The sequence below is a fragment of the Balearica regulorum genome, chromosome 1 (genome assembly GCF_011004875.1).
Source record: "Balearica regulorum gibbericeps isolate bBalReg1 chromosome 1, bBalReg1.pri, whole genome shotgun sequence".
Lineage (NCBI taxonomy): Eukaryota > Metazoa > Chordata > Aves > Gruiformes > Gruidae > Balearica > Balearica regulorum.
Window position 1 is genome coordinate 191,625,451 of NC_046184.1, and position 14,481 is coordinate 191,639,931.

A 14,481-nucleotide genomic window follows, 5' to 3' on the forward strand; every position below is an offset into this window, starting at 1 on the left:
TCTCTGTGAACTAGCAACAGGGGAAAGGTGCAGAAAAAGAAGAACAGTGTTCATATGACCTAGCTTTAGCCATCTAAAAGTTTGCACTGGCATCTCAGCTAGGCTCTCAGAAGGTCAATGGAAATAAAGGATTTGTTAGTGATTCCTTTCATCCTAAGGGCAGGAGTTGAAGACCTGTGGCTGAATCACTTCCTGCTTCCCATGGACTACAGTTCTCCACTTGCAGGCTGAAGACTTGTTTAAACTTGGTAACTAACCTGTAGATGATGTTCCTTAGGTGATGTGCGCACTCATAGCTCAATAGGAAGAAAGATTTCTTTTTGTTTCCATTTTGCTTTAATAGAAAAATGACGTGATGCTGAAGACTTCTTTTACAGAGGAAAGAAAGGCACAGCAATAACCCATGGCTGGATGTTGAGTCCAGACAACTTCAAATTCAACACAGATTTGTAGTGATGACAACAATCAATCATCTGAACAAATTACGAGAGAAAGTGACAGATTCCCCACCTCTTGTGCCTTCCAATCAAGATTAGATGTGTTTTTGAAAGATAAACTTTAGCCAAATGTTTTAGGATAACAGAAGATAAATGAATGCAGTTGTTTGACCTATTTCACACAGAAAATGAAACTAGATGATCTAACATTTCCTTCTTGTTTCAAATGCATCATTCTAGTAAATGGTTTATATATTTATATTTTTCTTTGTCTGTCAGAGAATCTCAGATTAATGTACTCTCAAAGAGAAAGAAGCTTTCGTTTTAAGAATCTGATGGCTAATTTCACCAGTGATTCCAAATATCTGGGAGCTAAGGGTTTTATTTGATATGACTATTTAATTTAATCAAAGTCAGATGGCGGACAGTACATTCTTTTTTGTGTTTCAAGACATTGTTGACTTCTCTCTGTTATCTGCTTTTCAAATAAAATTATAATTTCTTAGAGGACTAATTGATCATTAAATAAAAACCTGTATTATTAACTTTGTGTTTATTTAGTCAGTAGAGAGATTATAATCTAAATATTGAAGCAGAGAAGGGGGGGGTGAAAATAATTATCTTCTATTTGTGAGTTTCCTGACTAAAGAGAGCCTGCCTCTTGCCACAAAATTTGATGAGTAGAGAATTGACAATAAAGCTCCAAGGTTTTTATAAGAGAAATTTGGGGAGGAACGAGATTGAATGGCTATGCAGGCATCAATTTTGTCTTTGCTGCCCCTTCTGACCACTTTCTCTTTTCACTTAAGAGATATTTCTAGTGTTTATGAGTTCTTCCATAACCACAATAACTGTAGCACCTAAAACTGACATAAAAGAGAGAGTAGGGAAGAAGCTATTTAGTGAAAGAATTCCAAATGCCAAGCCAGTCACCTGCATTGCTAGTGTTATCTGTGAGGAGTCAGAAGCAACCTGGGGCTGTGTGTTTGACAAATGCTCCTTATAATATATGATACATAAAAAATTGTGACTTCTCCAGAGATGGCCACCGTTAATACATTGTTTGCAACGGATAATAAATCACTTCTAGATATTAACATTGAAAGATGTAATTACGGGCTTAGTCCTAACCCTGTGTGTGCCTCAGGATTTACAGTGTAAACATGACAAATTGATCCCTTATTCGACTGTCACTGTCTTTCACTAGATCAGGTAACTCAAAACTCCATCCAACCTGACCTTGAACAGTTCCAGGGATGGGGCATCCTCAATTTCTTTGGGCAACATGTTCCAGTGCCTCACCACCCTCATCATAAAAAATTTCTTTCTTAGGTCTCATCTAAATCTACTTTTTTTCAGTTTAAAGCCATTTACCCTTGTCCTGTCACTACAAGTCCTGTAAAGAGTCTGTCTCCGTCTTTCTTGTAAGCTCTCTGTAAGTATTGAAAGGTAGCAATAAGGTCTGCCCAGAGCCTTCTCTTCTACAGCTCCAACTATTTCAGCCTTTCCTCAAAGGAGATGTGTTCCAGCTCTCTGAACATCTTTGTGGCCCTCCTCTGGACTTGCTCCAACAGGTCTACATCTTTCTTGTACCCCAGACCTTGATGCAGTACTCCAGGTGGGGGCCTTACAAGAGCAGAGTAGTGGAGCAGAATCACCTCCCTCGACCTGCTGGTCACACTTGTTTTGATCCAGCCCAGGATATGCTTGGCTTTCTGGGCTGCAAGTGCACATTGCTGAGTCATGTCTGATTTTTCATCCACCAGCACTCTCAAGTCCTTCTCCTCAGGGCTGCACTCAATCCCTTCATCCTCAAACCTGTATTGATATTGGGGTTGCCCGGACCCATGTGCAGGACCTTGCACCTGGCCTTGTTGAACTTAATGAGATTCACACGGGCCCACTCCTTAAGTCTGTCAAGGTCCCTCTGGATGGTATCCCTTCCCTCTAGTGAATCAACTGCACGACTCAGTTTGGTGTCATTTGCAAACTTGCTTGGGGTGCACTCAATCCCACTGTCTATGTCATTAGTGAAGATATGAAATAGTATTGGTCCCAATACAGACCTTTGAGGGACACCACTCGTTACCAGTTTCCACTTGTATATTAAGGCATTGACTATAATTCAACAACTATGTCTTAGAATTTCATGTTGTACTGCTCTACTGTCTCCATTCAGAAAACTAACCCCTGTCAGGGTCGGATTTTTGCTGTTTTTTTTCTTTTTTAATTTGAAACCATGGGTTCTTTGACAGACCCACTGAATTTAGTTGTTGACTCCCATTGCAGAAAGTTGAGGGCAACAGCACAGTGGATTCTCCTAAGCATAATATGATCCTGAATTACCTCATGTTAAAAACACTCCACATAGAAGTTGTAAGGATTTGTGTCATTTTTCCTATGGAGAGTACATTACTTTAGATAGAAACATTTTTCTACAGTCTGGAATAAATTAAGATACGTCTGTGAGTCTCTAGTATGTGTTCATGCCAATTAAATAGTAAGAACTCCTTATATTCTCTCTTTAAAAAGAAGTGATATTCATTCCAAAATGTGCCTTACTTACCATGAGACTGCTGTCAGCTTTCTTCCCAAGAAAAGTAGTTTGTTTTAACTGGAGTAGTAGAACAGGATCAGCCAAACTTCTAAAACTGAAAAAATACATTCAGGACAAAAAGTCAGAGGATATGGTTTATGATTCTGAAGAATAGCAGCACTGGCAGCAGTCAACACTCTGGACAAAAAAACCCACTCTTTTTCTTAACAGGGTACCTGATACAGTCTATCAGAGAGCATCTGACCTCATGCTGATCAATGTTCTCACGGACTATGCGACCAGCTCCCCAGCAATTCTCTCCTCAAAGGACGCTGTTGATAGCACCTAAGCAGAGAAATAAGGTACTGTGCTTACGGATCTGTGAATGCAGGTAAAAGTCTGCCCACATCCACTTCGCTTATGTTAGCAGTGGCAGCAGATTCAGGATGAGGTAAGCTTACCTGCACACACACATGCAAAAAGAGCAATTAAAAAAACTGCAACAGAAGTAGGCAGAAAGAAGAAACTGGGAAAGCCGGCTACCTGGTAGGACCACCTTGGCTTCCCTTGGGAAGCTTTCTTGGGTTCAGTCCTAACCAGAGGCACACACACCTTAGTGCAATACATTTACTCACTGTGTAGAATCACTGTAAAGCTCCAAAGCAGTATCAGGTGCAGTTCTACTTTAGATAGCACCTATTCATTCACGGCTTTTGTTCAAGTCTTGAAGAGCACACTGTTTCAATAAGGTTAATCTTACTTTATTTTACTTGTCTCCACTTTACCAAGTCCATATTGCAACTATATTCCAGATGATATATTAATAGGAAATAATATACAGGAACAGTGCTGGACATTGTCTGTCTCCCAGGTAGAAAATGGAACTGGAGTTCATACATGTCCCAGGTTATTTGGACCAAAACTGGCCTTCAGGAAATGAAAGAGTTTCCATTTAATTGCAGCAGTTTTTTGCTTCCTGGCAGCATACATGTTTATATATGCTGGCATATGCCTGGGTGATTGTTTATATTGTTATATATACATGCACATGACACAGATGCACACATACATACATTTTTTTCTTTTAAAACCAAACCTAAAGTGTCACAGAAAGTCAAGCTAGCAAGAGACAGAAAGTCTATGACCTGATGCCATTTTTGGTAGATGGGAGTCCGTCCATGCATTTTGAACTTTAGAAGAGTTTCTGTGTGTATACTTCTGAAATCAGATCTTGGACATCTTCCAGATGTTTGAAATGGTCTTAACCAAGAATCCCTGCAGATTTGTTCCCAGATAAATCAGTTGTGAAAGCATTATTTCCAGAGGTGAATGGGTTTCAGTTCTTCATGCGATCTAGTTCCAGGGCTTCTCATAAGTTTCTCCAAACTCAGATTTTGCTTCCAGCTGTGAATTAGCTGTAATAGGTACTCATTTGTTTGTTGTTACTTGTTCGTTTATTGAAGGCATGTTTCTGGTACTTTCCCTGGAGTGCCAGAATGCTGGAGTGATGGCAAGATGCCATTTGAGGATGGCAATTTCAGTTGGAAATAAAAGCTATCAATGAGTAACAAAATGAAGAAAACATATTAGGGAAGGAAAGGGCTGCTAGAGCCAATATATATCTAAGGGAGCATATTCAACAAACTATATGAGTACAAAATATTTGGGAAAAGTCTTTTTAGATTATATACCTATATTACATGTAAATATCTGAGAAGTTCACTTTTTTCTAGTACATAAGAAAGTCAGTTTCTTCCTCCTGCCACAGGTGGCCAGGAGAGCTGCTGCAGGGACTGCAGTGATGAGGAAAGGAACTGCAGAGCTTTGATCAGGACACTCTCTGTCTGGACAAAAAGTCATCAGTGCTCCAACCATTACTTAGTAACAGAAAAAAATGGTAAGTGAAGACAGACGTCAATTTACAATTTCTTTTATAAAGCAGGTTTCTTTCCCTGTAGTACCCAACAGCCATGAAGTCAGACTCAGCTCTGATATGAACTGGCCAATCTTGCAGTGGAATCAGCGCCTATTTAACGATGTAGAAGTCAAACAGGCAAGGTCAGCCAAAACAAGCACAGATTTTAAATATTCCAGAACACAAAAGTTTCGAATTTCATGCTTACCCACCAAAACAGTATGACACTAGCTATGAGTTATAACTGGAGAATCTAAGCAGAATGGTGTATAAATTAATAGCTTTGCATGCACAAGATTTACTTCAAAACCTTTCAGTGCCAAAATAAGCAGTAAAAGAGATTTGTAAACATGAATGTGGTATCATTAGTCTTTTAAATATTTGCTGTTGTAGAACTGTCATATGTAATTAACAAATGATCTGATACACAACTCTACTGTGCTTTTTCCCACACAGAAAGGTTCTTAAAAACAGCTCTTAAATATTCTTACTCTCATAGTAGATTTGAGTGTAAAGACCTATTTTAGTTATTTCTTTGTTCGCATTATCTACTTGTAATATGAATTAGAGGCACGGATGACTGGGCTGACAGATTTGACTCAGTGTTCTATTATCTGGAACAGTCCCCAGTACAAAAGCTGATATTAAGTATTATTACAATATTTGTGATCAACAGTGTCTTTGACAACAGGAAAGGTACTCAATGCATTTTGAAATTTTGTGACAAATATGACTATTTAAAGAGATTAGACTAACAGAACCTTGAACTACCTTGAGATTAAGTAGGTTGGTGACAGGTGAAAACAGCTTGAAAACAGACTGGAAAATGTTCTGAAAAGCTATATAGTTTTTAAAAAGTATTTTAGGTTACTCAGAAATTTAGTTTGACCAAAGTTAGAAGAACTTTGGTCAAACTAGAATAGTTAGAACTATTTCTATAGTTCAGGTTTGATTTTTGGCTTCAAATAGATCTGAAAACCTTCAGAGACAGTAAAGATCAAGTTGCTGGGCCTCTTTACTGATGCTGAGCCCAGTACTGCTGTTGATATATATTGACTGCTGTGGATTTCGTTGGCTTTTCCATATAATTGAGTAAATAGCTGCTGCACTATTTTTTAAATTTAAAAAAATGAATGCGTAAGAGTCCTGCACATACTGTAGCCACTCTGAATAAACAGCATGTTTTAGATAAACATTTTTACCTACAGTAAATGAAGATTTGGCTTCTGTACAACTACTCACTGATTCTTGTCAAATTAGCAAAAGTATTTTGAGCCAAAAAAGGGGGAAAAAAGACAAAAGCATACAGAATTACACACCTTTGTTTCTAAATGAAAGTCAATTTAACTGGATGATGCACAAACATTTACAGGAATGTCATGTCATCCCAGCAACAAACTGCAACTAGACCTGACTGAGGAATGAGGTAGATTGTATTGCACTCGAAGGAAAACTACTTGGAAAAAAATAGATAGATGTCTGGCTACGGTGAAGTCTCAGCAGAGTAATCTAAGCCTATGTATACACAGAAGGTATGCTATTTTCTCTCCACTGATTTTTTTTTTTTTCCTTAAAGAAGGTGGGCCTAATGCTATTTTCAGCTGCTGGGATTGCGGTGTCTTACTCAATGGTATGAATTCTTCTCCCAAAGCTGGGCATGTAAGGTTTAAACCTATGGGTTTCGCAGCTGTCATGAGTTCTGAAACAATTTTCACTACAACAGGTTTTACTGGAAAATGTTGGTTCCATATAAAACAAAATTTTCTGCTAGGCTGTCAGTTTCAAACACAACAACAATTAAAAAATTAAAACCTGTTATAATAAGGACACAGCTGAATGTTTTAACATTGGTATAACAGAATGCCTGAAACTTTCGTTATAAAATAATGAAAGTTATAATAAAAATTATTTTTTACATCATGGTTGTGGTTTTTATATGCTAAAATAAAGTTAAATTAGCAGGAAAATTCCACACAAAATCTTTCTAATAACTGGAAGCAGTTTATTACAATTTCATTTTGCAGGCAAATTGAAATTGTTTGAGAATTTTCTTAGAATTCAAACGTACATTTTGAAATATCGGCATTTCCCATGGAGCTCCCATTCTAACTGTCCCATTCTGCTAGATATCACTGAATTAGTCTTGAACACTACATTCTCAGACATAAAAATAGACATTTTCTCAGAAAGTAGCTTTTTTTGCTCTAGTGCTTGAGTACGGAATATTTTCCTGGGTATTCTTCTCCTGCATAGAAAGGAGATAGCACAGCATGAAAAGTTAATGCTATGCCCAGGGCATGATGCTTACAAAGGGGGATGCTGGGCTGGACAAGGATGGGGCAGGAGAGACACTGACTGCACAGCTGCCAATGCGTGATTCAGATTCTTGTGCCACATCACCTCACAGCGATCATGAGAAACAAAATCTTCCTGCCTCTCCTGCTTTCCCAGTAAATCCACATCAGACCGCATCTATTCCCGCTGTTTTTTTCTTTATTTGGGTGGGTAGCTGTATATTATTTTCCCACTCAGGGATGAAATTCAGGGTGCACTAAGATAGCAGCTGGGTCAGTGGATAGATAGAGCAGCATGACAATTTTACAATCCCTGTTGGGCTCAACTACTATAAAGAAGCAAACAGTATTAGTTAATAATGTAAAGACTTGCCCAAAGCAGCAGGTACAATAGAGATCATGTGGCCTTTGGGATGGTAAATCTGTTACAACCATTCTTGTTTTCCCTTTCCAGAGGCTGTAACACAGTCTTTCAGGACTGCAAGAGATATTTCAAGTGAAATCCAGTGTGTCTGCATTTCTCATTTTTGGTTATTTAATTGTATTCTGCAGTTTCTTCTGGCTCTTCTGCAGGAAAGTTTGATTCAGGAAAGTTTGATTCAGGGAAGTAAGTAGCCGAATCTGTCCTTCCAGACACCCTGTATAGCAGAAATGTCTAAAGGAATATTTTTAGAGTTATTCCTGAGGTAACATATACAAAAACCAAAAAGGTGAAGCCAGCTGAAAACACATTCAGCAGGAAATGAGAGGCATTCAGGTAACCAAAGTGAATCAGAAGGACAATATAAATGTTGCTATTACAAATCCCTCATTCGTGGTAAAGCAGTGCTTCACATATGTACACATATGTGACTATATATTGTATTATGTATATTTTTGAATGGTCCATTAAGAAAAAAAACCCTACATGCTCACTTAAAGCCTCAAATAAAATGTTTACAAATTCCTAAACAATTAAACCTCTTTGGTTTTATTGAAAAATACGAGCATTTTTTCTGATATATATAAGCCCCAATGAAATTTCTATTTTTCTCTAATTCAATATCTGAGCCATAGCTGTCCAAGCAAATAGTGAGGCCTTATACCTGGAGATTTCAGTGAATGTGTCTAAACAGATAGTCCCTGTCTATGTGCTACTCTGCTCCACTGTCTTTCTCTTGTCAAGTGTATGCTCATGTAATCGGACCTTTTGAAAATAGATTTTACAATCACCTCCCAGTCATTGGAGTAAGTGCTGAGAACAAACTCAAAGCCTCCAGGTGAAGCTCCAATTTCAGAGTTCAGCAGCAGTGGAACCAGATCTAAGACTTTGGTGATTTCTTGAGTTGTGTAGCAGTGAAAAGAGATGCAGGCAGGGACAGGAAGAGCCAAAGGAAATCAGTCTTCAGTTCTTCAATGGAAAACAGTTCTTCAGTCTTTACATTTGGTTCCTAACTGTCCGGCACTGATGTACTCCTGTTGTCTTTGTGGTTTTGCTTGGTCTGCTTAATCAAGTGATAAATATGAGGTAGTTGTATAATATGATAAGCTTCTGTAAAAAAATGAATCTGTTTAAACAGAGCAAATTAAAGCTCCTGTTCTTATTCCCGTAACAAGAGCCCACTTTTAATTTATATTCATTTAATTCATCTTGGATATAAAGACTGCTGTACAGACAAATAAAGACACTCCACATGCTACTTCCATTTGTTATTACCAGAAAACTACCTTAAAAGACATCTGTTAACATTTTTAATCAAATTCTAGTCTGCAAGGAAATTTTCAACAACAAATGAATTAGTTTGTTTATATTATATGTTCCTCAGAAATCCTGACCATTTGGATTTAATATGCTTAAAAGAAAATATTTTGTAAAAAGATTAGATTCACACAGTGAAGCTGCATCATCCAGGCACATGCCCCATTTTTCTTTTTAAAATCCAAATGGCTTTCCAGATTCAGGAATTTGCTGTCTGTGCAAGCAGCGAGCTTGCAAACACCTCTGGAGGCAGGGAAGCCAACCAGCTCACACAGGACGCCACGTATCACCATGGACCTGTCGGCAGATCCAGCACACGCAAACCCCAAGGGCCTAGGCAGGAACAGAAGCAGATGGATAGCCCTCTGCAGCTGCCTCTTCTCCATGGCATGGCAGGGAGCCTACATTTCTCTCTTAATTTAGATAGGCAATGTCTAGCTGTAGGTCTCACCTTCACAGCATTCTCCTGCGACATCTTCCCTCTTCACCCAATTTGAATTCGTCTTTCTTGAGAGTGGATGGCGCTCATACTCAACACCACAACTAGGGTCATACCTCTGCCTTGCCAATTTTATTTCTTTTCCCATACAGGAACAGCCACATGGCAAACTGCCAGGAATCACTGGTTTCTTTCTCACAACTGCAAAGTTTATCTTGTCCTCCCTTTTCATATTTTCACACTTTGAACCCATGCATTCTGCCATCCAGGACAAACTTTTCTTCTGATCAGTTGGCATTCCCACTCCTACTGTACTTTAGTTCTGCTATTGATATCCTTCTCTGTGGCTAATCATCCAATTAAGTCAGGATATCTCTCCCACGACTTTTTTCCATTCACTTTCACTTGAATATAAATTCCAGAGAGTTTTTACTCCTATTTCTCAAAGAAATTCCAATTTTCCTTTGTTTTTCAGTCCCAGAGCTCAATATTAGCTAGTTGCTTTAGTTTATCAATATTTGAGATATTTCAAATCCATTACTTTCTCTGGTAGCTCTAGAATAAGTCTTATAGACAGTATAAGTTCTATAGAGACAGTATTGAGTTCTATAGTTTTATTACTTTTGATCAACAGACAATCTTTCTAGCAGAAGGTATTCACAATAAGTTTTTCCTCCTTTCATGGGATCATCTCCCCAGTTTGCTTAATCAATGCTGGCAGGTCATCCATGCTATTATAAATTGTTTTTTCTACAGAATTAACAAGACAAGAGGAAGGAAAATGGAGACCAACTTATTTTGATAGTGGCTCTTCACATCTTTCTTTTGGTCCCTTTCCAGTAAAGAGTGAAAAGGGCAGCAAGGGTTGTGCCCAAAGATTTCTAATCACTCTAGTAGACATTTTAAATTTAAAATAACCAGCTTCAAAATATCTGGCAGCATTTTTATCCATAAAAAAAAAAAAAAAAAAAAAAAAAAAAAATTATTTAACTTTCAATGCTCAGTCACTATTGCAGAGTTTGAGGATATAACTTAATTTGTAGTCATCTTGTAGTCACTAGGCAATTGTCTGATTTATCGTGCCATTCTCCATTTATCTGACAACTTAGATTTCAGCTGCACTTCTTGCATCCCAAGGAACTGATCTTTTTGACTATTTGCTATGTCCCATCCTAGTGAAGTTTTAAAGTCAGATTTCTTGAGCATCACATCTCATCTCCCAAGCAAAGCAGCATTAGCTACTGTATGAATCTGAACAATTTCCAAGAGAAGTTGTAGTAAATGTTTTCCTGGTGATTTGGTAGTGGGATTATTTTCTATCAGTTCAAACTGATTGGGTGAGGAAGCTGTTTGTGGCCAGAAGTGTGAAATTTCAGAGAATACCAGAACCAGAAATACTAAATTGTTTTGCTTTATATGTAATGCAACCTGGTAAGCATATGAAGGAGACATGAAATGGTGTCTGCAATAGTGAGAAAGTGACCTAGAATGACCCTAACATTCTTATCTTTCTAACAGGAAACTAGAAAAAAAAAAAAAAAAGAAATTTAGATTGTCGAGGAGAATCTAAAAGGAAAAGGAAAGAGAGATAGATTCGAAATGGTGTTCTCCTGGAATAATTTGTTATGTTATGTGTCTCACCCCACCCAGAGCAAAATTTCTGTGTACATTCCCTGGAGCTCTGAGGAGACAAAACATTAGCGTAACTGTCAAGTCCTTCCTTGCTAGAGACAAGCTGATAGATATATATGAAAGATATACTTTGACATGAAAGGCATTATATAAATACAGGACGTTTAATGGTCATTGTTAAAATTTTCACATAAATCTTTCTATTGCAGTATCTGAAGGCATCCTGTCTTGCTATTGAAGTAATGTGTTACTGCTTGCTCACTGATACTTCATTTGCACTTTTAAAAATAACTGGAGAGATTTTCTTATTCACCGGGTACAGGGTTGAAGTAGAGGCAGGGAAGAGCAATGTTTGTTTTGACCTTTTTATATGGAGGGGAAGGCATTTTTATTAAAAAAATGTATTGCCCTTTCAGGTAAATCTCATGCCTTTAAATAAAACAAGACCTGTTGTTTTTTCAGAAGGAAAGAACTGGTAGTGGGAAAAGAGGAGAAATTGAAAGGAAAGAAGGAATAGTCTAGCAGATCAGCAGAGAAAAGCTCACAGATGGAGTTGGAGCAAAAGTAAGTTTACTCAAGAAGTTTACTCACAGGGTCATTCAGCAGACTAGTTGAGAACTAAAAGGAATGGGTGAAATCTTTGTGTTACTGAATACAATGTCAAGATTTCTGGTATGTGAAAAGTACTGGGCTGTTATCTGGCAATTTTTTAAATTCGTAAGTTTTCATATTTTTGCAAGCCATCCTTTCTCTAATACAAAATTATTAAAGTCAAAAGTCCAGATCTTTAAGCCTGAAGATTTTGAGTTCTTCCAGTTTTGCAACCCTTCATAGTGAAGCTGCAAGGGAGGCATAGAGTCCAAACAGTAGCTCATAAATTCAGGGGGGACTTCTCATACAGGTTTCTGAGCTGTGAGTGAAGGAAGATGAGGAAGAGGAAGCATTTCACTGTTCAGAGGAAGAGAATATCCTGGAACACCTCTTTTCCTCAAACCCTCAGAGAGCACACACAGCACACACTGTTCTGTCTGCTGAAACTTAAACTTTATCTTTAGGCTTGTCTTGTAGAGGACCACAGGAAGTAGAAGAGTATTTTCTGCTGCATGAGTCTCATATGACAAGGAAATCTATTGTATGTCCTATGGATTACTTGCACTTCTTAATCTCTGACCTCAATGCTTTTAAGGACTTAATTTTCATGTGGCAATAATCAAAAAGCACCCAAGAACAGATCCTCTGAGTCCTTCCCCTTTTGAGAAGGCTAACAGTGAGGGAAGGGCTGAGGCTTCAGAACTAAATCTGTACCAAATTCTTAGACAAGATGTCACAGTGGCAGATGTAAAGTGATTTCTACAATACAGCAAAATCTGAAGGGAACTGTAATATGTACATGTTGAAATATAGGTATTTTCTATTGAACAGTGGTCTTTCTATGTGGAAGGACACCTTATTACATCATGGTATTGTCATGGTATATGATTTTGAGTGCAGGGCTCATACTCAGATTACATCGACCTGGACCTACCTCTGGCATTTGAGGCACAGGTACATAACAATTATATGTAAACATATATAATTCCAAAAGACATTTAACAAGCTCCTATAACTATACAGACTTGTGAAGTAAATAACTACACAAGGAGGAGAGAGTTGTTTTCTTTCGACCTAAACCTTTGCTTGGTTTAGGGTAGATTTCAAATCCAGATTGCATATATCTGTATTTAGGTAACTAAATAAATAGAGTATTTAGTCAATACAGTCAGTGGAGTCTGGAGAGCAGCAACATTTGGTCACCTGAACTGATTCCAGACTCTATTTGACTGTCTTGACTGGGGTCTTGATTCACTTATTGAATCACAGGTGCGTGACTGGCAGTAGGAACTTCCTTGGCTATCCAAGGTGCTGAAAGAGGACCTATGGGAGACCCACCACCTTCTGCAATGGCTGCTGGAGGTCAGGTGGGATACCTTAATGCATCTTAAATGTCCCCAGGCATTGCTAAGACCACTGAATTAGGCCATAACACCTCTTATCTTTTAATTGAAGGTACGTACTGAATTCGTCATGATGTCTCAGTTGACTGTTATGAAAATTTCCTTCCCTATTATATCAATCAGTCTTTATAGTAAAAATTGTATCAACTTTGCTAAAATATATTAGTTTACATTACACACTGCAATGTAATGAAGTAGTGGAATTTTACTGGAGACTTTGGTATTGTACATGTTTAAGTAAAACAAACTAAAGGACACCACCTTGTCACAGGGACCAGAAGGACAGTACAGCCCTGGAAATAAGGACTTTGCTTCTCAGAATCTTACAGCTGCTCATGATAAAAATGTATCCATGGACAACCAAGACAACATTAGCATCCTCGCCCCTCTAATACATCTTTGAAACTCTCCCAGCATCATCTGGCATCATAGATAAGTAACTACAGCAAGATCAACTCCAGAGACATCTGGATCAATAGACAGGAAGCAAAAATGCTGACGGATGATAACACTGCAGAAATATATTTGCTTTCTGAAGTTTCACTATGATTAGTAATGTGTTTAGTGTGTGTTAGTGATTAGTCAAATTATGTTGCACCTGAACACTTGAAGGATATAAGAACCCTGTGTAAAATCACATTCGGGGTCCCCAATTTGTCTGGGACACCTCATGCACATGATTAAATATTTACCCTTGTAATTCTGTACTTTGTGTCCTAGTCAGCACAGGCCAGCTGCAAATTTTCATAACATGACCCATGCCTATTTCAACAGGAAATATATTGGTTCCCTGAAACATTTTCCCAGCTCTATTGATATGTCTAGCAGAAGTGATTTAGAAACTTGTTAGTTCCAGAGAAGATGAGACTCCCAAGTCAGCAGGGTCTTGGAGATTGCATTGTCCCACTTTTATTTTGGTGACTAAACACAAAGATACTGCAGACTTACAGTCTCTAAAGCAAGGTTAAAAAAAAAAAAAAAAAGAAAAGAGAGCAAGGTAGTTCTTAAAGGCATAGAAAACTAACATCTAATGTGTCAAGAAAGACTGAAGTAAAATGTTTGAAGAGCCATTCATTCCTGCGGACCATGCTTTTGGAAGGAGACGATTGGGTTTTGTCCATCTTGGCCCCCAGATCAGCAACTCTTTTGTCTTCCTCAGCTGTAACACATGCTACACTGTCCTGAGCAGGTGCCTAAGGAAAACAGATGTCTCTCAGGTTGCATTCCTGCTGCAAACTCTCTGCTTACTGTCCCTTTTTCTCTCTCCTTGCACATGCCATCCTCCCTGATACTCTAAAGCTTCTCCATCATCATCTTGGGGAAAGCCCAATCTCCTTCTCACAGACAGATCTGCCTGTCCCAGAATGGAGCACATAGGACAGCAAAAAGAGACACGGTAAAAGGTGAGCAAACATTTTATATTATCCATTATACAAGAAGGTTGATATCTGCCCCTATGACCACAATTTGAACTATAGAGGAATAAGAAAATGTTT

At 38.2% G+C, this 14,481-nt stretch overlaps 1 long non-coding RNA gene across 1 annotated transcript in view; it reads right to left on the bottom strand.

The window, feature by feature from the left end:
- Positions 1–4,275: 4,275 nt before the first annotated feature.
- The window catches only part of LOC142599906 (uncharacterized), a 28,066-nt gene continuing 17,860 nt past the window's right edge, over positions 4,276–14,481 (bottom strand). Inside the window, exon 3 of the long non-coding RNA XR_012833359.1 lies at positions 4,276–4,527. This is a non-coding gene — a long non-coding RNA (uncharacterized LOC142599906). The remainder of the gene's footprint in view (positions 4,528–14,481) is intronic.